This window comes from Urocitellus parryii, chromosome 5 (assembly GCF_045843805.1).
Source record: "Urocitellus parryii isolate mUroPar1 chromosome 5, mUroPar1.hap1, whole genome shotgun sequence".
Classification (NCBI taxonomy): Eukaryota; Metazoa; Chordata; class Mammalia; order Rodentia; family Sciuridae; genus Urocitellus; species Urocitellus parryii.
In genome coordinates, this window is record NC_135535.1 from 50,066,918 (window position 1) to 50,090,963 (window position 24,046).

The following is a 24,046-nucleotide window of genomic DNA, read 5'->3' on the forward strand; positions in this document are numbered from 1 at the left end:
AAGGGATTTTAAGTTGACTGATTATCATATACATATGCAGCCATACCCCTGAGATGGTGCCAAAAGGTATGGAATTCAAAACTACAATTGCACTTCATAGCTTTCTCTGCTTATGAGGCATTTCTTCACATTTACAAGAATATTTTCTAGCTGTAAAGAGAGTCTTTATCCCAGATCTACAGTTAACATAGTTTGCATTAAGTTCTCAAAGTAATTTGCTAATTAATAGCAGCAATAATCTTGTGCATTGTTTGCCTTATTCTTATTGATTTCTTTTGTCTTGTCTTTTGCATTACCCTATCAATTGCATAAACATTCTTCATCATATGTACTGTTTATTAACTCCTGAAATAATTGTACACCATTGATTTCACCACTAACTACATGTTGAACTTGAAAAAATTAGCACTTGGGGATTTATTAGAAAGAAATTACCTCCTTATGATGAAGAAAACACTGTTAAATATTCACTGAGAAAACTTAAAATATCTTCGATCTTTCTGTAAGAACCAAAACTTAAATTTCTGAAACAATGACTTTTTCAGATGTTTAAGTGTGAACATTAAAAATCACCCCAAACAATTCCTCTTGTTGTCCTGAAGCATTATGGCCATAGTGCTTTGTGCATTGTCTTTCTCTTATCTAGGTAGAAAGATTTTTTTTTTCTCATTTTCATGGAAGTTGGGAACATGCTAGATGTGGTGAAAAGTCTTTAAAACACAATAAAGAAGAAACCCATTGTAGCTGAAAATAAACTCTCTAAATATGTAATCTTGGGATGAGGGATGAGACCACTTTTAGAATCTGCTTCTCCAACAAGGAGCAGATTTCCCCTACTCTTGAGCCTAATGAGCAGTACTTTCTAATCAAGGCTTTTTTTTAAAAAAAAAAAATCTCAACAAAGATAATCTTCTGTTAATGTAAAGAACCTTAAAAGACCTATTTCATTTAAGCAGTGTATTGAAGTAGAGGTCAAATGCAGATTTATTTTTGGACACAAGAACACTCACTTGGAGCCAGAAAGCAAGCCAGGCCCCATCACACTGTCTGAGTCCCCCTTCTGTTGGGCTATGAGGTTGGCCCCCAAAGCTGCTGCCTTTTCTCCATAAGACAGAAGGCATTCAACTGCACGTGGGGTCCTCCTGATGCCTGGGTGGCAACTTTGCTGAGGGATCACACCACAGCTACTCTCATTACCTTCCTCTTCTTCTTCTTTGCTGGTAATAAATCCTCAATTGAAAAATTGTCATTAGAGAGCTTTAAATTGGCAACAACTTAATGAGGCAAACCAAACATTTGATCAAATCCCTACAAGTGACAATGCTAGAGTTATAAGGAACCACTCCCATTTTTTTCTTATAATAAAAGTAAACATCAAATTAATTACAACTTTCAGAAACATTATGTATGCTGATAATAAGTTCTGCCAGACTCACAGCTGGCCCTATTGGGTCAATATAATGGAGAAAATGGAGATTAGGAAGGTTTCAGGTTTTTAGAGAGGGTTTTCTATTGGGATGAAAACCATGTGAGACTAAATATTAAAAACCTTGGGGCTGGGGATGTGGCTCAAGCAGTAGCACGCTCGCCTGGCATGTGCAGGACACTGGGTTCGATCCTCAGCACCACATAAAAATAAAATAAAGATGTTGTGTCCACCGAAAACTAAAAAATAAATATTAAAAAAATTCTCTCTCTCCCCCCTCTCTCTCTCTCTTAAAAAAAAAAAAAAACTAAAGGGGAAATTCCTTTCTTTAAAGTTTATTCCTAAAAGTATCTGAGTAAAAGGTATTGGCTTGCAAACTGAAATGCCTAGAGGAAACAGACATTTAAAATTTATTTAAAAAATAAGTAATACCATCCCTGTAAACTGAACTATCTGACCTATTTACACTAGTGGTTTGTTAAAAACCCAAGTATGTAGCATGCCTGTAATCCCAGCAACTTGGGAGGCTGAGGCAGGAGGATTGCAATTTGCAGCCAGCCTCAAATTAGTAGTGAGGCCCTAAGCAATTTAGCAAAATCCTGTCTCATAATAAAAACCTAAAAGGGCTGGGAAAGTGCCTCAGAGGTAAAATTCCCCTGAGTTCAATCCCCAGTACAAAAAACAAAAACAAACAAAAACCCAAGTCTCCACCTTTGCAAAAAAGTGCACTCTCTCCCAGTTTCATAAAATACTGGGCCCTCTCAACCTATCTTTTTCCCTCTTCCTTAGAACAACAATAAAATGTGTCCTATCACAAGACAAACCACCATGGAAACAAAAGTTGGTGCTTGCTGAAAATTATTCTTGTTGTCAGAGCACAAGGGTTGGTGCTGGTGACATGCTGGGAACACAGGGCCTGTTGGGAATTGGCTGTTAGCTGCTTGCCTTGCCTGTTCAAGGATGAAGGCAAAGCCAGTGTTGTCAAAGTCTTAGATTTTGCAACATAGCCCAGGAATCTGATTTTTGTCAGGAAATCTCTCAATTAGAAAACATTCATTTCTACTAAAAAAAAAAAAAAAAACTTTATTGGTTAACAAAATTTGCTTACAGTTTGAATTTTGCCTGTTGTTGCCAATTTCCATGCTGTGTTGCATATTCTACCAAAGGAAAAAAAAAAACCTGTTTACTCACTCACTAATTCAACAATCATTTACTGAGTATCACACCATGAGTTGTACTTCAGGACTTTCAGAGAGAAATAATACAGGATCATTGTTCTCAAAGAACTGAGTCTAGTGGAAGCTTCACCTTCGCCAGGAGGACAAATCTGCACTCACAGTTCAGTGGTCCCTATATATTTGTAGGCTTCAAATCAATACATAGAACTCCAGTCTCTTGTCTGAATTTCTATATATCTAACTTTCTTTAAATATGGTTTAATCAATAAAGTAGCTCTTTTTAATATCAACATGAATACATGTTTAAAGAAAAATGTGAGGAAAAAAAAGAAAAAAGTTTCAATGAATACATATGGATGTTGAACACATGTTACCACACATTTGTCTAAACTTTCAGAATGTATAACTCCAAGAATGACTCCGGTGTCCATGGTGTTGTTTGGTAATGATGTGACTGTATGTCCATCAATTGGATGAAATGTACTACTCTGGTGGGGGATGTTGGTAATGAGGGAAGCTTTGTGTTCAGAAGCAGGGGGTATATGGGAAATCTCTGTGCCTTCCTTTCAACTTTGTTGCAAACCTAAAACTGCTCTTAAAAAAAATTCTTTAAAACAGGTATGCAAAAGGAGTTTATATGAATGTTTATTTTAAATTTTAAAAAAAATTATTGGTATGTTACAATTATACACAACAGCAGGATTCATTATGCCATATTCATACATGCACATAACGTGATCAATCCCATTTCCCAATACCTTTTCTTTCCATCCCCTCCTACCTCTGCATGAGTTAATATGAATTTTTAAAGCACACAAAACAATACTATATATTATAGGGACATTCAAATGTGGAGAGAGTATAAAACTCTGTAAACCTGGAGGATAGCAACATCCATTTGAAGATAGTGGTTGCCTGTAGGGAGGAGAGAGAAGGATTGGGAGATAAGGATGTTTATCCAGAATGGAAGCTGCAGCATCTCATTTAAATATATATATATATATATATATATATATATATATATATATATATATATCAGACACAGTTTGGCAAAATGTAAACTTTTGTGACCTCTTGATCACTGGTGCTTAGGAATCCCCTGTCTTTTCTGTGTTTAAAATAGAAAATAAAAGCAAATTTCTATTTAAAATAGAAAATAAAAGCAATATGAGAATGTGAAAAATGACTAAAGTAGATTATTTATCCCTAGGGGGAATGCGTTTTCTAATTTTCACCATTGCTTGAGTGGTTCTAACCTCCCTGCTGACTTAAAATATTTAACTTTCCCCCAGTGGCTAACCCAGTCTGTTGTAAATGAAGTGCCTCTTTCCGTTCTTACGTAATGGCCTTGACGCCACCCTGCAGTGTCTGAACCACTCCGTCACTTCCACATCCCTCCCTCTTGCTGCATCTTTTACATTTCTGTCACTCCATTCTTCACACCTTTGTACTGCTCCCTGTGTTCCCAAATCAAATTCATCTTCCCTTCCTAGTGTTTGGCAGCACCATAGTGCAACTCCCCAACTCTCCCTAACCCTTCTCTTCTCAATCCTGCCCGTGCACTCCTCCCAGAATCCAAGCACCCATCCATGATTTGTCGTTTTTCTTCTTCACCACATACCCTTCCTTTTGTGCCTTTCCAGACTTCCTTCTGCAAGCCTATTTTCCGAATTCACCTCTTCCATAGGACTTGGCATCATTTATTTTCCTAATTATATTACTGGCACTTATTGCACTCATGCCAGTATTTATTAAGCCTTTTGTTTATAAATTCATCTTGAGTAGAAGATTTGTTTTGTTGTTGTTTTGAGGTTTGATTTGTTTTTTTTTCTTTCCTTAAAGAACATACTTTATATACAAACAGAGATATGAAAAAAAAGTCTTCTATGTGTGTAATAAGAATTGTGATGCATTCTGCTGTCATTATTTAAAAAATAAAAGCATTTAAAAAAAATAAAGTCACTTCTCCTGTTCATACTTTTTCTGGTTGTCTCCTTTGGGCCTTGGAGGGTCAACAACTGAGGAATTGGTTGTCTTCTAGATAGTAGGAATTGCTCTCTTTGTCTGAGAAAGTTAAATCTACTGTCTAGGTTTTGTGCTTCGTAGCTCAGTGCCTTCCCTCTCCCCGAGTCAGTCAGTGCTCCGAGTGCTGGCAGAGATGTCCTGCCCTGGCTCACTGGCTCTTGCAGTATTTCTATGCCTTTTGACTTCTGTGTGTGAAGGGGTTTTAGTCCCTGCTCTCTCAGGCTGTGAACATCAGGTTACTACAACCTCTGTCTGATCCAAGACTCCATAGGTTTGCTCCTGTAATCCCCATCCAGGATTAAAATGATGTACATTTCATTTTAAATATTAATTCACAAAGATAATTATCTTGTTTTTATGAGTGGTTATGTCCCCTTAATTTTCTTATGAATCTCAATGCTGTCCATTTAACATGGGCAGTGAGTTCAGTGTGGACTGACATCACAATCTTTATCAGAAGTATCCGCTGAATTGCAGTGAGAGTTCAGGCAGGGGATTCTCTTGGATGGGGCTTATGGTGGATGTGCTAAATTCTTACAGCACATAGGTCTAGTGGGCATCAACAACTCTTGGGTTTGATATCCTCTCACAGTGAGAGAAATGCTGACTTGACAATTTAGACATCTTAAGAAGCTAAAGAAAAGGCTATATTGAGATGAAGCTTCTTCTCTAGCAAGTTGGAGTACTAAGTAGAGGCATTGCTAATCCAAGGATGTTAAACTGTTCTCTGGTTATATTTCCCAAATTAATATGCACTCTAGTGATATGTTCAGTTGGCTAACATGGTAAGTTGGCTAATACAAAGTCACTAAATATTGTGCCAAAATGAAAGCTGTTCATCTTACAGGGGCACCTAGCATTTAGAAGGAGGCTGGTTTTAGCTACATATCATTTTTCCCAATATGGACAGTTGTAACAGGATAGTATGAGGATTGATTACATCCTAGTACTTGTAGAAAAGAGACTTTTAATTTCCTTTCAAATTTAGAAACTCAGTGATAATTGTATGTGGCAACTGAAGAGCCCAGAGTCTAGAAACCACTACCAAGGTTTGAGCTTTTACCAGGAAGTGCAAAGATATCACACATTAACCAGTCATAACTTTCCTGCCACAATCTAGTTGTGAGAACAATAGAATTTATTTCAAAATAATCAGTGGTCCTCTTTACCTTTGGATTTTTTTTTTTTTTAAGTTTCAGAATTGGGAATTGAACCCAGGCACATTCTACCCCTGAGCTACGGCCACAGCCCTTTTTTACTTTTTAATTTGAGACAAGGTCTCATTAAGTGGCCCAGACTAACCTGAAACTTGCAATCCTCCTGCCTCAGCCTCCTGATTAGCTGGGATTACAGACATCTGCCAATATGTCCAGCTTTGCTTCTGGCATCTTTTAATTAAGCAATTGGCATTGCTATTTTGCAGCTAAAACAAACAAAAACTCCTTCAAATGAAAAGCTGTTTTATAATACTCATCTGGGTCTTTCCACCATATGCAAGGCCCTAATGAAAACCTCAAATGAGTCCGTGGAGTAGAACTCATTCATCAAATTCTAAGGGGAGCTGGGCATGGTGGTATATGCCTGCAATCCGTGCAGCTCTGGAAGCTGAGACAGGAGGATGAAATCACAAGTTCAAAGCCAACCTCAGCAAAATCAAGGAGCTAACCAACTCAGTGAAACCCTGTTTCAAATAAAATATGAAAAAGGCTGGGGATGTGGCTCAGTGTTTAAGGACCCCTAAGTTCAATCCCCAGTACCAAAAAAAGAAAAGAAAAGAAAAAGAAAGAGAAAAAAGAAAAGTAAGGGAAAGGCTAGACTTCTTGTTCTTTAGATCAGCTTTGCTTAAAGGGAGCAACACATGGAGTGATGAGGGGAGGCACACCACAGCAGCTCACCAGTGGCACTTTCCAGCACCCTCTGTGCAGAGCAACAACCACGTTCTGGCACATCATTGATTCTGCTCATTGACAACCTGCCCAATACTCACTGCTAACTTTCACACAATTTTTTTCCCTCTTCCAACATATTAGAATCCCCTGAAGGCAAAGCATTATCTCCTATATTTCCTCAATTTCCTCCATGGCTCCCACTGTAGGACCTGTCATAAAGGAATGTGCTTATTTCATGTCTTCAGATTTTTCGTTCAAAATTGCCTCTCCCAAAAAGTGGCATGCTTTTCTTCCATTGAATTAGACATAGGATCCCTCTTTCCTTCTGGATACTTAAACTTTTCTCCAGATGCTACAACCTTTGTTAAGAAAACCCTTAAAGTATGGTGTACATTACAGTAGGAAGCAAGTCTACAGCCTATATGCTCCCTTTCTGATTCGAATATTTTTTTCCTTAATAAAAAAATTATATTCAGAAATGATGGATGATATTATTTAGTTTAGCAAAAAATAAATAAAAGTTCTCCTTCTTCCTTAAAATTATGTCCATAGAGATTTCCAGCAAGCAAAGGATTTTTTTCCCTCATTACCCAATATTGTAAGATTCTATTTAACGCGTTGCCACTGTGCCAGTGAATGGTTATAGACCCACACACATAATCCTAATGTGCTTGTTTGCTGTTTTCCCCAATTAGTCATGGTGTATTAAAGTGAATAAAATCTTTCAAAGTGGTTTGGCAGCTATTTCTGCTGAAATGCTCATCTCCATGTTAAAAAGAACAATAATTGTACATATTCTGAATCTGAAATAAAGAGAAATTGAGAATGTTGGGGGGAAAGCTAAATGGCATGGGAAGAAAAAGCAGTCCCTAGAGCAGAACACAATAGCTCTTAAAGCTTAAGATTTAGGAAATCATTTAAATTTTGCTGATGCCTCTTCTTCAGCCTCAGGCTTTCCTAGGCTATACAAAAATTGTAAGATGTGAAATGAACCAAGTATCGATCCAGCTTTAGGATAATCCTTTCATCTATGGGATGTGAATTTAAGGAGATTAATGGACACAATGAATAAAATTCTAGGTTTCTTTCTTTTGTTTTGGTGCTTAATATTCCAAAGTTGCTATATGCCACTTGTTGTCTAGGCAAAATAAATAATCCCCTAAAACCAAAAACTATGCATCCCAGTGGGAACAAATGTTCTAGCAAGAGGGCCTAGCATATAACTACTGTGTTCACTGAGCACTTTCCATGTTTGTTACTCATTGTTCTAAGTGCTTCACCTATATGAACTCTGTTAATCCTTACAAAAGTACTGTGCGTTGGGTATTATAACCATGCCCACCTTAGAGGTGAAGAAATTAAAAGTCATACTACTCAATCTGAACATGTCAACAGGGTATCAGCACCAGACTCCTAACCCCTCTTTTGTGTTGCCATTCTATATTGACAATAAAGTTCTGATAAATAAATGAGGAGGGGGAGGAGTTTGAGAGAAAATTTTAATTCTCAAGTGTATAAGGGTTGCCACTCAGTTTGTAAAAGAATGTTCTATAACACTGCAAACATTTGTTAATCTAATTACATACCTCAAGCTATAAATTATAACAGAAAAGTAGCACCAGTATATGTGCTCATTGAATATACTTTCTCTGGTTACTCACAGAAAAATCTCAAAGAGTATTTTTGATCTCTATGTGTTTAAACATTGTTTTAAGTTTTCTTTTTCCTTCTGTTTTTTATCTTCAATAATTAAACCAGCCTGTGGTCTAAATTCTGAATCACTGAGAATGGTGATCAGTATGTATAAGCCATGTTTTCAAAGAAAGCATTAATTGTCACAGTGTCTGGTGATTGAGATGATGTTAATAGTATATCCGTCAGGTCCTTTCCCTTTAGAACACATCACTGATTTTATTCTACCAAATTCAGATTCCATAACAGTATATGCATAGCTGGATTCTTGAAGGCTCATAATTGCTCTGGAAGACAGAACAGTTAAGATAATATCTCCAATAAAATATGCTTTATTTTGTTACTAAATTCCTTGGACAAACCCCATAAGATTAAGAAATCTGTCCTGCTGCTTCTTGTTTCCCTAAAGCATCCTGAAATACAGCTGATCACTGTAGTTTGGCTCTCGAAGGACCCCCAAAGGCCCCTGTGTTGGAGGCTGGGTCCCCAACCTGTGGTGCTGTTTAGAGGTAATGGTCATTTTAGGAGGTGGGGCCTAGTGGAAGAAGCTAGGTCATTAGGGTCTGCTCTTGAAAGAGGCATTGCGATCTTGTCTTTTTCCTCTATTTCTCACTTTTAACAGCCATGAGGTGAACGTCTTTGCTCTCTGCCTCACACCTCCCACTGTACTGCCTCCCCATAGGCATGAACACCACAGGTCAATGGCTCATGGACTGACTCTTTCAAAGCTGTGAGCTAGAACAAACCTTTTCCCTTTTTGAGTTGATTATCTCAGATACTGCTTACAGTAAAAGAAAGCTGAAGACTTTGGCTGGTAAGATTGGCCAGATGACCCAAGTAGACTTTTAAAAGGATTATTCCATCAATGGCTTCAAGTGAGGTACAGATTTCCCTTGAAATCTGTAGGTGGGGTAGGGTGCCCTCACTTGGGTTTGGAGGTACCCACCATGGTGTCATGGAAGGAGGTAGGCATGGAAGCAGGTGGGCTTCCTTGGGAAAGGCAGACTGAGAGTAGATGTTATGATGTTATAGAAAGACTATAAACTTTGACGTTTCAAGTCCCAACTCTTATCACTTGCTAGATGAATACTCTTAGAATCTACTTTCTGAGGTTGCACTTTTCCTTTTTTGGAAGATACCTCACCATAAAACTTACTACCTTGGCTCATAACATGGTAGTTCCAGCCTCTGTCTGATGACTCAAGGAAATCCTATATATTTCTACGTGGGTGTGTTGGGGGGGGGGGGTTCTTTAATGCTTTTGATGATGTTTTTCCTTCTTCCTGGCATCTCCTTTCCCCTCATTTCCATGTGTCTGATACCTACTTCTTATTAAAGGCCTAGTTTAGGGCTGGGGTTGTAGCTCAGTGGTAAAGCACTGGCCTAGCATATGTGAGGCCCTGGGTTCAATCCTCAGAACCACATAAAGATAAATAAAGGTGTTATATCCATCTACAACTAAAAAATATTTTTTTAAAAAAAACTGGTCTAATTTAAATAACCTGTCTACAATGAAACTTTTCTCAGTTCTACCAAAGAGAAGTAAATCTTTGTTTTGCTGTGTTCCAGGTACTCTTGGGGCTCTTGAACACATTTAGTGTGCTCTTCCTTGGGTTGGACTCATTTATATTCTGCTTTTATCTTTCCTCCTGGGCCACTAGCTCCTGGTCTGATCCTCCATTGTTTCCCTATATGGGGCTTAGCATATAGCTCCTTGAACACTGGCAGTCAATAACTGTGTGTTTAATTGAATTGAATGTGAGAGGAAGGCCGAACTTTGTGGAGATTTCTGGACCCTTCTCTGTGCAGGCTTGAGGGACTCAGCTTATTTGATGAGTCTGATTTAGCCTAAGGGATAAGGGACACAGAGCTGATAGCTTTTTCTAGCCCTCTTGTTACTGGTATTCCATATTCTTCAGGAATCCTGCTAGTAGATGGGCAAACCCTGAGGACTTTATAGATTGAATACATTTTTTAAAGATACTATCAAAGAGAATCAGGCCAGGCCAATTTCAGACATGAAATTGCAAGGGAAAATAGCCAAACAATCCACATTTTATTTGATTTACAGTTAAAAAGTATTAATTCTTTTTTTCTTAGTTATTGCATATGATCCTCTCCTCTTGCTTTCTAAATTACAAGTATATTTATTCCCTTTTTTGCTTAGTCCCCTGTGACCAGATAGAGTGAAAAACCAAGAGAATGAATTTGCACTTTGCCATGTGTATAATCCAATGAAGTCGTAATATAAGCTTATAAATAGTGTTCAATTTTCAGGATCACTGACATATCTTCCACATTGACTTTCTAAATTATTTTAGAAATATTTAATTATCAAGTTTCCTTAACTGTTATTTATGCAAATAGGTAGATACAAAACACCTTGAATCTCCAGCTAAAAACTAGACTTTGAATTGCCCGTATACATTGGGCAATCTGGTGCTAAAATTTTGCCATAAATGAACTTCAAAAATATAACCAATACAGGTGAAAATCTCACTCTTTCATTGACTTCTTGTTCTCTGTGCATTCAACCATTCTCTGACTGAGTTCTTAACTTGAATACATGAATGCATTCACCTATATTGTTGCTTCTCAGCAGCTACTAATAAACCCAAAAGACTGTGCTTTTCAGAACATTTTCATGACAGTAGTAATAACAGTGGAATGCCTTATAGTGAAAGAAACATTTTGGCTGAAACTCAATTCAACAAACATTTTATCAAGCAACTGCCATGGGCTGGAATCCGAAGATAACCCATACATTCCTTATTTTATTTGTGCTTGGAAAGAGAACAAGACATATAACCAGCTGTCCTATAGGTCAAACCATGATGAACAGTCAGAATAGAGAATGGCAGAGCACCAAACAACAAGACAAGGAAAAACTCTACAACATTGCATACCACATCCTGTCAGGGATGATATACAAAACATTTAACAATCCCTGTGGCCAGACACCAGACAAAATGGGCATTGGCTCCAGCTCAGGGCAGATTCCTGCAGAGCCAGACAGTACCCTGTGAGCAGCTGGATCATTGGCTAGTCTAAGGACCTCTGGGGGAGGTAGGCCTCGGCTTGGGCAGCAAGGAGCATTTGGTGTGGGAGTGGAGATGAAGGACAGAAGCTTTTACTAGTCGTTTTGAAAGTATTTAAGTATCTTAACCCCAATGCAGCCCTCCTGGTACAAAGCAGCAGGAGTCAAACAGCCACTTTCTAAGCTAAATATTAAGCAGAATTTAAAATAAAGAAATCTCACATTAGGGAGGGGATTGAGACACAGCCAAAAGAGACTAAACTGAATTCTGTTCAGTTCTCCTTTGTTTCAAACCCATTGTCTTTCATCTGTAAGGACAAGTCATTCTTATTGAAAAAATTCAGAGAAGGAGCAGGAAAAGATGAACATGATCATGATTTACAAAGAAATTATCTTTTGAACTGGGCTTTTAAAGTCAAAAGATATTTTATCATTATATCTCCACGAATATATGGTATTAAGTTAGGTTTGTCCTAAGAATTTTCTTCTTGTTCTTTTCCTAGTCTTTTTTCTCTTCCTTTATTTCCACATCTTAATCAAAGAAAGTAATTTTTTCTTTGACTAAGACCAAAATTTGTAATCTAGGGTTCAGATGCAGGGGGACCACAAATGAGTTTCAGGAATCCTATAATCTGTTGTATCTTTTGGCCAAGGTGCATTCTCCTGGGAAGGTAAAACATAGTTTTTGTCTAATTCTCAAAGGCCTCTGTATAAAATATTCCACAGATGCAAAGTTGAGTATTATTATGTCATACATTCTAACATTCTGAAAATGCAAGATCTGCCCTTGAATTTCAAAAGACTTCAACAGTGAGTATTTGCTCTTTGGTACTTACATATTTATTATCACAAGAACAGCATCCCCCCACCTTACCCCTGCAAATACCAATGAATACTCCAAGCAAGGTAGAGAAATTAGGGACCACAGAACTTAGCCATCCACCTTTGTCAGGTGTTACCAGTCTGTTAGCTGTGTCAAATGTCAAACCTTTAGAGATCCCAGGCCCTGTGGGCAATGACTGCACACTGGAGATGAGGCAGTGGTTAAGATCAAACTCAGGATCCACTGCTGAGTTTCAGCCTTAGCTGTTGCTTAATTACTCTATACCTTTGTATAAGATGTTCTCCACTTACCATGGCATTCATCTGGGAGATGAAGGTACTAATACTACCGATCTTTTCTAGATTTTGTGTAGAGTAAGTGATTGATGTACAGTGGTGATGAAAACATCTACAGCTGCTCAGAGTGGCAGAAGAACAGAGGACCCATTACCCTCCACTAAATTCTCCTTTCACTATTTACCTCTTCTTTATTTTCCTCTCCCTGGCCTCTTTTTGTCATCAGTGTCATGCCAGGGAACCCTGTCATCCTTTTCTTATCTTCATGTATGGCTTCTCTATCCCATCTGTAGAAGTAGAAGACGACAGGGCATGATTCTAGATGCTTGCCTTGTGGTAATGTGGCAAGTAAAAGTATCTCAAGATTCCAGAACAACTGATTCAATTTAGGAAAGCTGAAACAAAAAAAAAAAAAAAAAAAAACAACTACTCTATTTTATGCTCCACTTAGCAAGTCTCCTACTCTGAGTTCCCTAATATATTTTAGAGTACAGCTTAGACTTGTAGTTATGCCGTCAAAACTGACCATCTCTCGGTCAACAAGAATTGCTTAAAAGCCCACTATTCACACAGCCAAAGAGGAACAAAGAATAATTTCATATCTAGAAAGTAATGACACATGATGAAAGATTAAAAGGATTCCATGAATATTATCATCTATTCCTATTTAACTGAAATCTTGTGTACTGTTTTTGTGTTTAGAGTTTTTTGAAAGATGAGTGGACATTCCAGCCCGTTTTAAGAAAATCATGGCAAAGTCACTTAAGAAACATCAGGTTGTCACTCCTGCATCTTGTCTTCCAGCAACGTTAATCCTGAACAGCATCTCCTTTAACACTGATGGTTCCATACAATACAAAGAAAAGCCTTATTTCTCTGCCTCTGAAGCCCTAGATGCTTACATTGATGATTTCCTCTTAAACTATGAGCCTCCTGATATTAATGATACAAAGGTTAGCCTGGATCAGAGTCCTCGTGAATTTCTCACTAAGCCAAACAGTGGTAAGCTTTCATTATTCTCTGAGTTCAATTTTTAATTATCTGTGGAAAGCTGATGCTTTGAGAGAGTATATGCTCTAAAGGTTCCCCCCCCCCTTGGAAAATAATTGTCTTACAATTTGTGAATCTTTTCATAAGATTGTTACAAAATTTTATGGTTCCAAAACTTATTCAGCAATGGAAAACAAATTACGGCATTAGTTTTAGAGAGGCAAAAAAAAAAAAAAATCTTGGGCCTTGTGACAGAAAATGTTAAAAGAGTCACTTAAATTCTTCAAGCCAAAGTTACCCTTTTGTGAAATGAGAATAGCAATAAGTGTTAATACTAATTCACAAGATTATGGTGGGAAATAAATGAATGAGAAAAAGCTGTCAATTACTGCGGATGCAGTGACCTTGGATGCTTTCTATGGCACAATGAAAAGAACACTGTAACAGAGGTCAGGCGGCTCAAGGTCTGATTCCACTCCTGCTAATGACAGTGGATATATAAGAGTTGCTTACTCTCCCTAGGCTTTAATTTCCTTGTCAATAAGATGAAGAGATTAACTTGTGTGGGCTCCATAATTTAAAACTCTGAATTATGTACATGGCAGAAAAGTAAAATTGGTCCACTCCATTCTTTCTCCTTTAAAAAATTATAATTTGTAGAAGCTAAAAACTATCATTATGAAAGCAAAACTGGGTACCAATCTGAATTTGTGGTAGATTAACTTTGAAACCAATGGGGAAATTAAGTTCTCTGATAGTAACTTATCTATATGAGTAGAAAATATAATAGTGCTACTAATAATGAAGATGTCTGATCTTCCACTAAACATGGTCTTTTAAAAATTATATGTCAAGGCACCCAAACGACTGTTAGAAAGCGATACATTACAAAAGTAAGGTGGCATTTATTATTATTGATTTTAGACTCTTACAGAAACTTTTAACATGTTATTATACGATACACTGGATATGCAAAGATAGAATAGGTAAAACTATTATTTTTAAAATTAGGAAACATAGCTACGTGAGGATCCAGGCAAGTGAGATATATTCCTACACAAGTCATATTTTTATGCTAAGTTATTTGCTTATGATATACAACATGTTTTGATAAATGGGTATTGAGTGTGGAAATGGGTTTAACTGTCCACGTTATCTCTGCAGTCAAAGTGCAAAATATATTGTAATTTATTCAGTAATACTGCTGGTTTTCCTGACAAGAATTTTCATTCATTATTTTTGAGGTTTGGTTTTCTGTGTTAGTTTTTCTCCTTATTCCACAGAGAAGAGGCTATTTAACTGGCACTTATAAATGACTTGGAATGTGATACAAACAGTGGCTCTTTCTTTAGGTCATCTTGGGTTATTAATTCCCCCATCAATGTTATTTCTTGGCATCTCTTTACACAGAAAAATGTAGTTCCTGCTTTTTGGGGGATTATAAAAGTAATAGGTATTCATGGCATGAAAATTCCAGAAAACACATAAGAAGCAACAGAAACCAAATGGAATCTAGTACCAGAGAAAATTATTAATAGTTCTACATAAATTTCCTTTTTTCTATTCAAATATAGAATTAATCTATCCTCATCATTCTCTAACCTTGCTTACTCACACATCAATATTTTGTGAATATCATTTTGTCATTAGAAAAGTTCTATATCTTCACATTAAATGACTCTATTATAATCCATTATCTATATCTGGGCATTCTGGTTGTCATTGATGTCTTTATTATTCAAAATATTGCTATTACCATCATCACTCATACACATCTGGGCAGCTATCCAGTTGTTTTCTTGGAAAAAATTCTAGGAATGGAGTTTCTAGGTCATGCAAAATGCACATTTTAAAGATTTTTGAATCATGTTGTTAAGCTGCCTTCCAGAAAGAGAATACCTATTTTATCTACTCCCAATAATCTAGTAGAAGGTCCTTAGTCTCTGTACTTACTGCCTATGGGTATTACGTACCTATTTAATCCTTGCCAATCTGCTGGGTAAAATGCTATGTTTACTTAGCATCTGCTTTTCTTCTTTTGTTAATTTCTTACTATTAGTGTTGATTGACATTTAAATCTTTTTTTCATCCAGAATTTGTTTTGTTAGATAAGTGAAATTTTAGCTATTTTGAAAAAATAATTCTTCTGGCCACCTTTGACAGCACTTAAATTACTATATAAACTTAGACTATTGAATTTTTTCCATTGATCCATTTACACCATTTCTCTACCATTCCCACTGTATTTTAATTGCAGTAATTGTTAAATAAATATCTTGGTTGGGACAGGGGTGAAGATTTTAGAAGAAGTTATATCTGTTCACTTCTTCTTTCAAATGGACTTTAGAATCCTTCTTTACAATTTCCAAATGCTGGTATTTGAGTTACTTAGAGTCCTAACTGCCCTCTTGGGCCTTGCTAACCCCATTCTCCATCCTGCAGTCATATCTTCCTAAAGAATATGTCTGCTACAGTCTTTGTGGGCTAAAGGTACTGTAATGACTTCCCATTGTTCTCAAGATAAGGCTCAGTCCCCTTAAAATGCTCTCAAGGCCATGAGTGATCTGGCTTCTACTTAACAACCAGTTAAATTTTTTTCATTACTGCTATAGCGCACGCACACTCCACACACACACACACACACACACACACACACACACACACACACACACCAGACACTGTGTTCCAGCATCCTGACCTGACTCTAGTCCCTGGTTGTAATGTGCACATGATGCCATTCTGCCTTTCGCCCAGTGTTCCTTCTAGCCAGAGATTATCTTCTCCCTCATTCTTCCCTGTTTTCTGGTAAACTCTTCTTTCTGGCTTCAATTTAGATGTTTCTTTCCTGACACCTTCCTTCTCCTTACAAAGCCTGGTTTATTGCTCCTATTGTGTCTTCCCTTAGCACCTGCAACATGCCCTGAGAAAGCATTTAACACTGTCTTGTAAGAAACTGGTCCCTGGCTTGTCTCCCTCCCTGGATTGATAAGGTCATCTAAGCTCTGTGCCTTGCCTACCACTGTAATTCACCTTAACAAAACAGTGAGTGAAACCATCATTGCTATGGCTGTATTGTCTATGTCTACAACATCATGGTCTGTATTTTCTTTTCTCTGCTGTGGACTACCTTTCTGTTGACAGTGTGACTGTTATAAAAATGCTTGCTTTCCTCTGCATGTGTTAAATTGTTGATCTAGTTTATGAATTACTTTCTCAGAATAAAAAGTAGTAATACTTATTTCCACTTCTTATCTGATCCATATGAACACAATCTGAACAATGCCAGGTGTCAATATCATCAGGGCCTTGCTAGGTATGTCCACAATGAGGCAGAGAAGTGGCCCATCACATTAATACCCTTGGGGATCCCTTTAGTTATTCACAAAATTCTCCACTGATGATCCCTTCGAATCAATTTCTCAGACTCATACCCATAGCTTCTTCCCTTGATCTGACTTATTTCTGCTCATTCTTTAGGCCTGGCCTCAGACGTTCTGGCCTAACTGATGTTGCTGTTGGGAGCACCCGTGCAGACTTTGGGCTCCCCACCCTTTGACATATGTCTGTTTCTGTGAGTTCTGTGAGCCATCAGCAGTGTCTCAATAACTGAGCCTGGCACAGCTGAGTAAAAGGAACTCAGCTGACAAATTACCCTGAAGGATACCTTTCTTGAATGTGCCAGATAAAGAAAGCTGTATTGGGGGCTGGGGTAGTGGCTCAGGAGTAAAGTGCTCGCCTCATGCGCATAGGGCACAGGGTTCAATCCTCAGCACCACATAAAAATGAATAAATTAAATAAACGTTTAAAAAAATAACTTATGAGTCAATAAAGAAAACATAGTAAAAATTTTTAAAAAGAAAAAGAAAGCTGTACTTGTCTAAAATGAAGAAAATGTGATTATATCTAGTATGTGTACTTATAACTCAGCCTATTATATATAACATTTTAGTCATTCCACAGAAATTTGAGGGTTCCTCCAGGGGGTTAAAAACATCAGACATCCTTACCTTGGATCTTTTTTATTCCTAATTCAATGTAATGTTCTTCCATTTTCATTGTATAAGAACTTTCTCTCCTTCAATGGGTTTTATAAACTATTTCCAGGCAATATTTTGTCTTTTTGTCTTAAAAGTCAAGTGATTTTCCTTTGCATGCAAAATGTGCTTTGGGAGATCCAGAGAGAAGATTCTTTTGAAAGATTGTGGCAAAGCTCTGAAAGACTTTTGCTTGAAACATTAATCCCGTGAATGTTCCTCTTTCAGGTTGTATGCTCACGTGTGGAGAAAATGATCCGACCATGGTATAACAGCCTATTTTGTGGATGAGAGTTATTCTTCCTTCACAATAATAAAAAATCAAAACTATTGATTTGAAGGTGGATTGATCTGGAAACCAAAGTAGAGTTTCAATGGGCATAACAAAGAAAAAATTTTATCATTCTCAAAATCAGCTTTGAGAAACAGTGTTTGAGTCAAATTTCATCCTACTTTGGTTGTCTTTAGGGCATTTTTGTCTTATAATCTATATGTAGTTTTGAAGTAGAGAAGTAAGAAATCTATGCACAAGACATCTCATTATTCTAAAGATGATGGATTTATTTTTCAATATGTGCTTTCTTGAGACTGAACCCACAAACTGTATGTGTTAGAATTATGGGTGCAGAGTTGAGTGTGGTCTCTGTTCTGAAGAGCCATGGACCCTGCCTATGAGAACCTTACAGTTTGTGGGAAATTCAAATATGCATGACTTCATCAATCATGCTCTAGAGTAGAGGATGCTAACATGGAAGCATGTGTGGGTGCTCTGGAGACAGGATGGTGGAGGAGGCTCCCAAGATGATCCGAGCTTACCCCTGAATTCCTAAGACTAAGAAGAGCATGGATAGAGGAGAGGGGAGGAGACCACTGCAGGGACTGTGCGAAGGCACCACCTCAGGAGAGGTCACTGGAAACTCAGGATAGATAGAAAAAATGATGTTTAATGTTGTTTCCTTCAAATTTATCTCCACTTCTATTTCAATTCCACTGGCATGACAGTGCTCATACCAAATCCATCCGGTTTCTTGTACTCATGACAAAATCGTTTTCACTTATTCTCTTATAAAAAATGCATGGTATTTTTTAATAGAAGAATGGCCATGGGGACATCAGATAAAGGTGTCTTCTATAACATTTATCTCTGATAATTTAGCTTCACCCTAGAAAATACAAAACATTAAAAATTAAGTAAGAATTTGAGGATAGTTCAGATGGACATTTTGTGCTGGATTATTTGTCTCTTCTATGACTCTTCCTAACTCCTAGGATAACTACTTAATCTCTTCATGTCCTACCTACCTTAAAAAGTCATATTTTGCTTGCTACCTAGTCTTTCTGGGCCTCCTCAGTTGGGTCTTCACTCCTATTACTAAACTGTGACAGGTCCCTCCATGCAGATATCAGGCCTGACCAGTCCACCCTGTACATCACACTATCCATGCTGTGTGCTTCCAAAATGCCATTCCCTCTTCCTGGAATACCCTCCCCACAACATAACACCTCCTGTGACTAACTCCCAGTCACCTTTTGAGATTCAGCTAAATTCAGCCTCTTCTAGATCTTCCTAATTTTCTTCTTCCTCTGGGCTCAGAACCCCATGGCACCTGAGTATACTTACTGGAGTGTTCTTACTAATAATAATGTTCTTACTTCTCTAAATATGCTAATAGTAATACCTAATGCTTATTAGGTATGTGTTACAAAGCATCATACACATGATACATATTTGTGAATACATGTGTATCTGCTACTAATAGCAATGCCTCCCACTTATTAAACTCCTATTATATTCAGGACTTATGACTTGCTTTATTCACTTTATATCATTTAATCCTCACAACCAAAATATGAAGTATTAACCTCATTTTTACAAAGAAATGAAGGCACAATGAAGCTATTTAAAATGGACAAGGGCACAGAGCTATAAATATTGTCCCTTGGTTTGTACCCAGGCACTCCTGCTCCTACTCTGGGCCACAACTACACCACAAGTACTTTATATATTTATAAATAAAGCTTTAGGGTTTAAATCTGAAACAAAAATAGAAAAGAAAATGAAAGAAGAAAGAAAGAAATTCTAAGTCTCATTTTAGACATGATAATCTGAGTTTTAAAGAAGGTCCTAAGTTGATAAACTCAATTCCATATTTTACTCCTTAGTTTATCTTGGTAAAAACTAATTATTGAGCAGGAATTGAGCCAAAACATTAAGAAAAGTCATTAAATTGTGGTGAGGGAGAAGTATGGGACCTGGATGATTAGCTCTTGCCTGGTTAATTATTTTGGCTGTTACTCTAAAAATTATTTTTATGGCAGCAAGAAGGAAAAAGTGTAGTGGCCAAAGTATGGGACTTCGATAAGAACAAGTCTTGAGTCCCAACACTCTGACTTGCCTATACTGTAACGCTAGACAGGTTATTTAATCTTTCTCTTTTTTATATATATATAAAAGGGAAAACTAATACCTATTAAAGATGATATATGGAAGATTAAAAAGATGATATATGTGAATGCACCTAAAATAATTTTGTGTCACATCCAGTGTCCCCAAGATAATCTGTTTACCTTATAGAGTAAAATGTAAAATATGGCACTTCTTAGTGGGCTTGACATTCTTTTTTAACTGTTTGCTCTCATTCTTCCTAAGATCTCACTGTTGTTCTCTCTTCTAGCCATATAGGGCAACTGCATTCTTACCCCAAGGGGGAAATTGCCCTTGATGACCATGTATATGAGTGTGTGGCCTTTAGACTTCCCATGTAGGATGCAGAGTCTTGGTTGACGGTATACATTTTTTTTTTTTTTTTACTGTTCACAGTGCATTTATTCCCAGCATGGATTTTGTAGCACTTGTGGTAAAATTGTGATTTATGCAGCCCACTCTTTTAGGCAGTTCAAGTAATTTATTATATAGAATTTTGCTTGCTTAGTTATCTGTCCCAGTTATGCCCTGAAACTTGAAGTTTTATATTGTATTTATTTATGACCTTCCATTTTTCTCTCTCCTGCATTGTGATATGATAGACACTTATGCTGGGAAACTGTATAATGCGTCTGAGCAATTCTAAGACTACTTGTGAGATCAGTAGAGCATCCACGGTTCTTATGGGAAATTGGCTCCCAGGGGGCTCAGCTTTTTAATGGACAAAATAAAAGGTTGAGATCTTTAAATTGAATAAAATTACTTTCTTTATCTCTTTATCATTGTAAATTTTAAAAAACATAAGAACATAGCAAGAGGAAAGATATAAAATTATTAGCAAACAATATTCATCCATCATGAATGAAATAGAATTAAACTGTATGCTATGGATATTGTCCTTAATTTAGTTTATTTAATAAACACACACAGAGAGACTGAGAATATGCAGATGGATATGTATATTTTAAAGAACAATAAGGCATCTACATGCCCACTGTGGATTATGATTAATGATCATATAAAGTTCCTCTACACCTCTCAAGGAGTTCATCATCCTTTATCTTCCCAAATATAATGCTACTTGTGTTTTTAAATTTCTTACTTACTTGTTTCTCTTTATAGCTCCTATTCTATTGTCAATGTGGATTTTTGTTGTTTCTGAATTTTGCCAATACAGATGGGGCTCTGGTTAACTTCCCTGCCCTTGTCTCAAGTCACACACATGCTGGGGTTTCTCTAGTGTGTGTGTGCACTAGTTATCTGTGCACTAGTGCGCACCATGTAGGAGACTTGCTAGGGGTGAGCATCTCTGCAGCTCTGCGAGGCCAGGCACACTTTACTGTGTGCATGCCCGTCAGGTATGTGACTGCCGTTGTTCTATGACCACTGTCCTTGTCTGCTCAGGCTGCCATGACAACATATCACTGATGGGGTGGCTCAAACAACAGAAATGTATGTTCTCACAGTTATGAAGGCTGAAAAGTCCAAGTTTATGTTTCATTAAGACCATTTTTTTTCTGGTGAGGGCTGTCTTTGTAGCTTGCAGATGGCTTCTTTCTCTCCATGTCTTCACATGACAAAGAAAGAGAGGTGTCTGGTATTCCATCCTCTTTTATAAGGACACCAGTTCTATCAGATCAGGGATCCCCCTTTACAACCTCAATTAACTTTAATCAGCTTTTTAAAAGCCCTATCACATGGCAGGGCTGGGGTACTGTTAGAGCTCCAGCATACGAATTGGGTTTAGGGAGACAGAATTTAGTGGATAACAATTACACATATGTGCTATTATCAGAGATTTGAGGATTTTTTTTTTCAAAATGATGGATATAAAATGATACCTTAAAAAACATTGTGGCACAAGAAAATTGACCATTTTAGCTTTCTGTAAGTATGCAGTCGGGTACCATTAAGTACATTCACATTGTTGTCCCACCATCACCACAGTCCACATCCAGGCATTTGCATCTTCCAGACTGAAACTCAGTACCCATTGCACACTAACACCCCACTCCCCTCTCACCTGGCAACCACAATCTCCTGCCATCTCTAAGAATTTAACTGTGTAAAGTGTCTAATGTAAGTGTATTCATACAGTGTCTGTCTTGTTGTGCCTGGTTTATTTCATTTAGCATAATGTCTTCAAGGGTCATCCATGAGGTAGCATGTGACAGGATTCCTTTCTTTGTAAAGCTGAGTAATGTTCCATTGTAAGTGTTCCATCTGTGAACAAAACATTTAGTGTATCTGTTCATTCGCCTCTGAATACTCAAGTTGCTTCCTCCTTTTGTCTGTTGTGAATAATGTCCCTGTGAACATGGAGTACAAGAATCTCCTTGAGTTCCTGTTTTAAATTGTCTGGGGTATGTATCATTATGGTTTTTAATTCACATCTTCCTGATTATTCATTGAGTTGGATAGCTGATCTTGCTTTTATTTCTCATTAGCCCTTTGTGTGTGTTTCTTTAAAATATATGTTCATATATTGTACCATTTTTTGAATGGATAATTTATATTTATTTTCTGTACTGATTTTTAGGAATTATTTATGAATTCTGTAAACAAATCCTTCATCTCTTCTTTTTTTTTTTTTTGAAATTTGTAAAAAAGAAAAAAAAAAGATTACACTGCTGGGGATCAAATCCAGAGTCCTATGCATGCTACAAAAGTGCTCTACCTGGCTGAGGTTGTGGCTCAGTGGTAGGGTGCTTGCCTACCATGAGTGAGGCATTGGGTTCAATCCTCAGCACCAAATAATAATCAAATAAAGATATTGTGTCCACCTACAAGTAAAATACACACACACACACACACACACACACACACACACATAAAAGGAAAGTGTTCTATCACTGAATCACTGAGCTATACCCCTGCCTAATCTTTTATTTTCTATATATGTATGTGGCTTCTCTTGATTTGTGATTTAAATTTATAATCTATTTCTGGTGGGTTCTTGTTGAGGAGCAACACTTCACTTTATTGCAATACAGTTTATCATTTTTTAATGATTTCTTATCCTGTTTAATAAATCATTTTCCTGAGGACATTAAGATACCTAATTTCTTAAAATTCTGGTTAAAGCAACTATGGGTATTTCAAGATATAAATGTAAACCTACATGAAAATCTTTAAGGTTAAATTTGAAATTTCATTTAACAAGTATTTATTGAGTCCTACTATATGGCAGACACATTGGACACCACACATTCTTTGTCTTCATGAAGCTTATGTTCTTTGGAGGAGAAAGACAATAACCAAATGAGTATATTTATAATATGATGTCTGCTTGACTAAAAACTAAGAAGAAAGGTCAAAAGAAATCTCTGTTTCTTGGGCCAGAAAAATTTCCACATGAGTTCTGCAAAAAAAAGAAGAAGAAGAAGAAGAGGAGGAGGAGGAGGAGGAGGAGGAGGAGGGAGAGGAGGAGGAAGAGGAGACCACATTGGAAGCAGAGTGTAGCTGAAAGGGTACAAGTGGCAACCCACAGACCAAAGTTTAGTATTGCTCCACCCCAATTCTGTAAATTAGGTAGGACTCAACTTATTGGTCAGTTAAATGGGCAGATTGAATGCGATAATCTGTACAACCCCTTCACCTTGAAAATTTTTCTAAGATTCTGACCATCTAAAATGTTTTGTGACATTTACCTTTTGGGGAAAACTATTTAGAAAGAAAGAATATGATAAGTTTAAAATTTCCTAAAGCTAAAAGAATATAATTTGCTTCCAATCCTGATTCTTAAGTCTATGTCCCAGAAAGTATAATTTTTCATCATTTCCAATAAAACCAACTTTAGATTCCAGCTGAAGCACTTGTAAATGGAAAGCCATTTGTAACGGGATTTCCCTATAATTAAGATGACTCTGCAGAGAAAGCTATAAAAGCAAGTCTTCCATGATTGGCTGCAAAAAGTAAAGCACTAAAATTGCTAAGTAATACTATAGATTTCAAAATTTATATGTGTCTTTAGAGCTAGTCTCATAAAAGGAATGATTATTTAACAGTCTATATTCCTGAAAATGATTTTCATAGTGGAAAAAAATGTAACACATACTGCTATACTTCTTCATCTGTGGATATTAAAATGTAAATTTCACCTTAGAGCATGTGGAAAATCTTTTCATGGAATGGATGCTAAATTAAGTGTGACAGGTGATTGTGATTAATCACTACATATTACCAGGAGAGGAAGAAGTCTTTGTTGCCTAATGAAATGTAACACAACAC

The 24,046-nt window shown here is 37.0% G+C and overlaps 1 protein-coding gene across 7 annotated transcripts in view; it reads left to right on the top strand.

The window, feature by feature from the left end:
* Grip1 (glutamate receptor interacting protein 1) overlaps positions 1-24,046 on the top strand; it is a 373,677-nt gene that overhangs the window by 145,706 nt on the left and 203,925 nt on the right. The gene's annotated exons all lie outside the window — the stretch shown is intronic.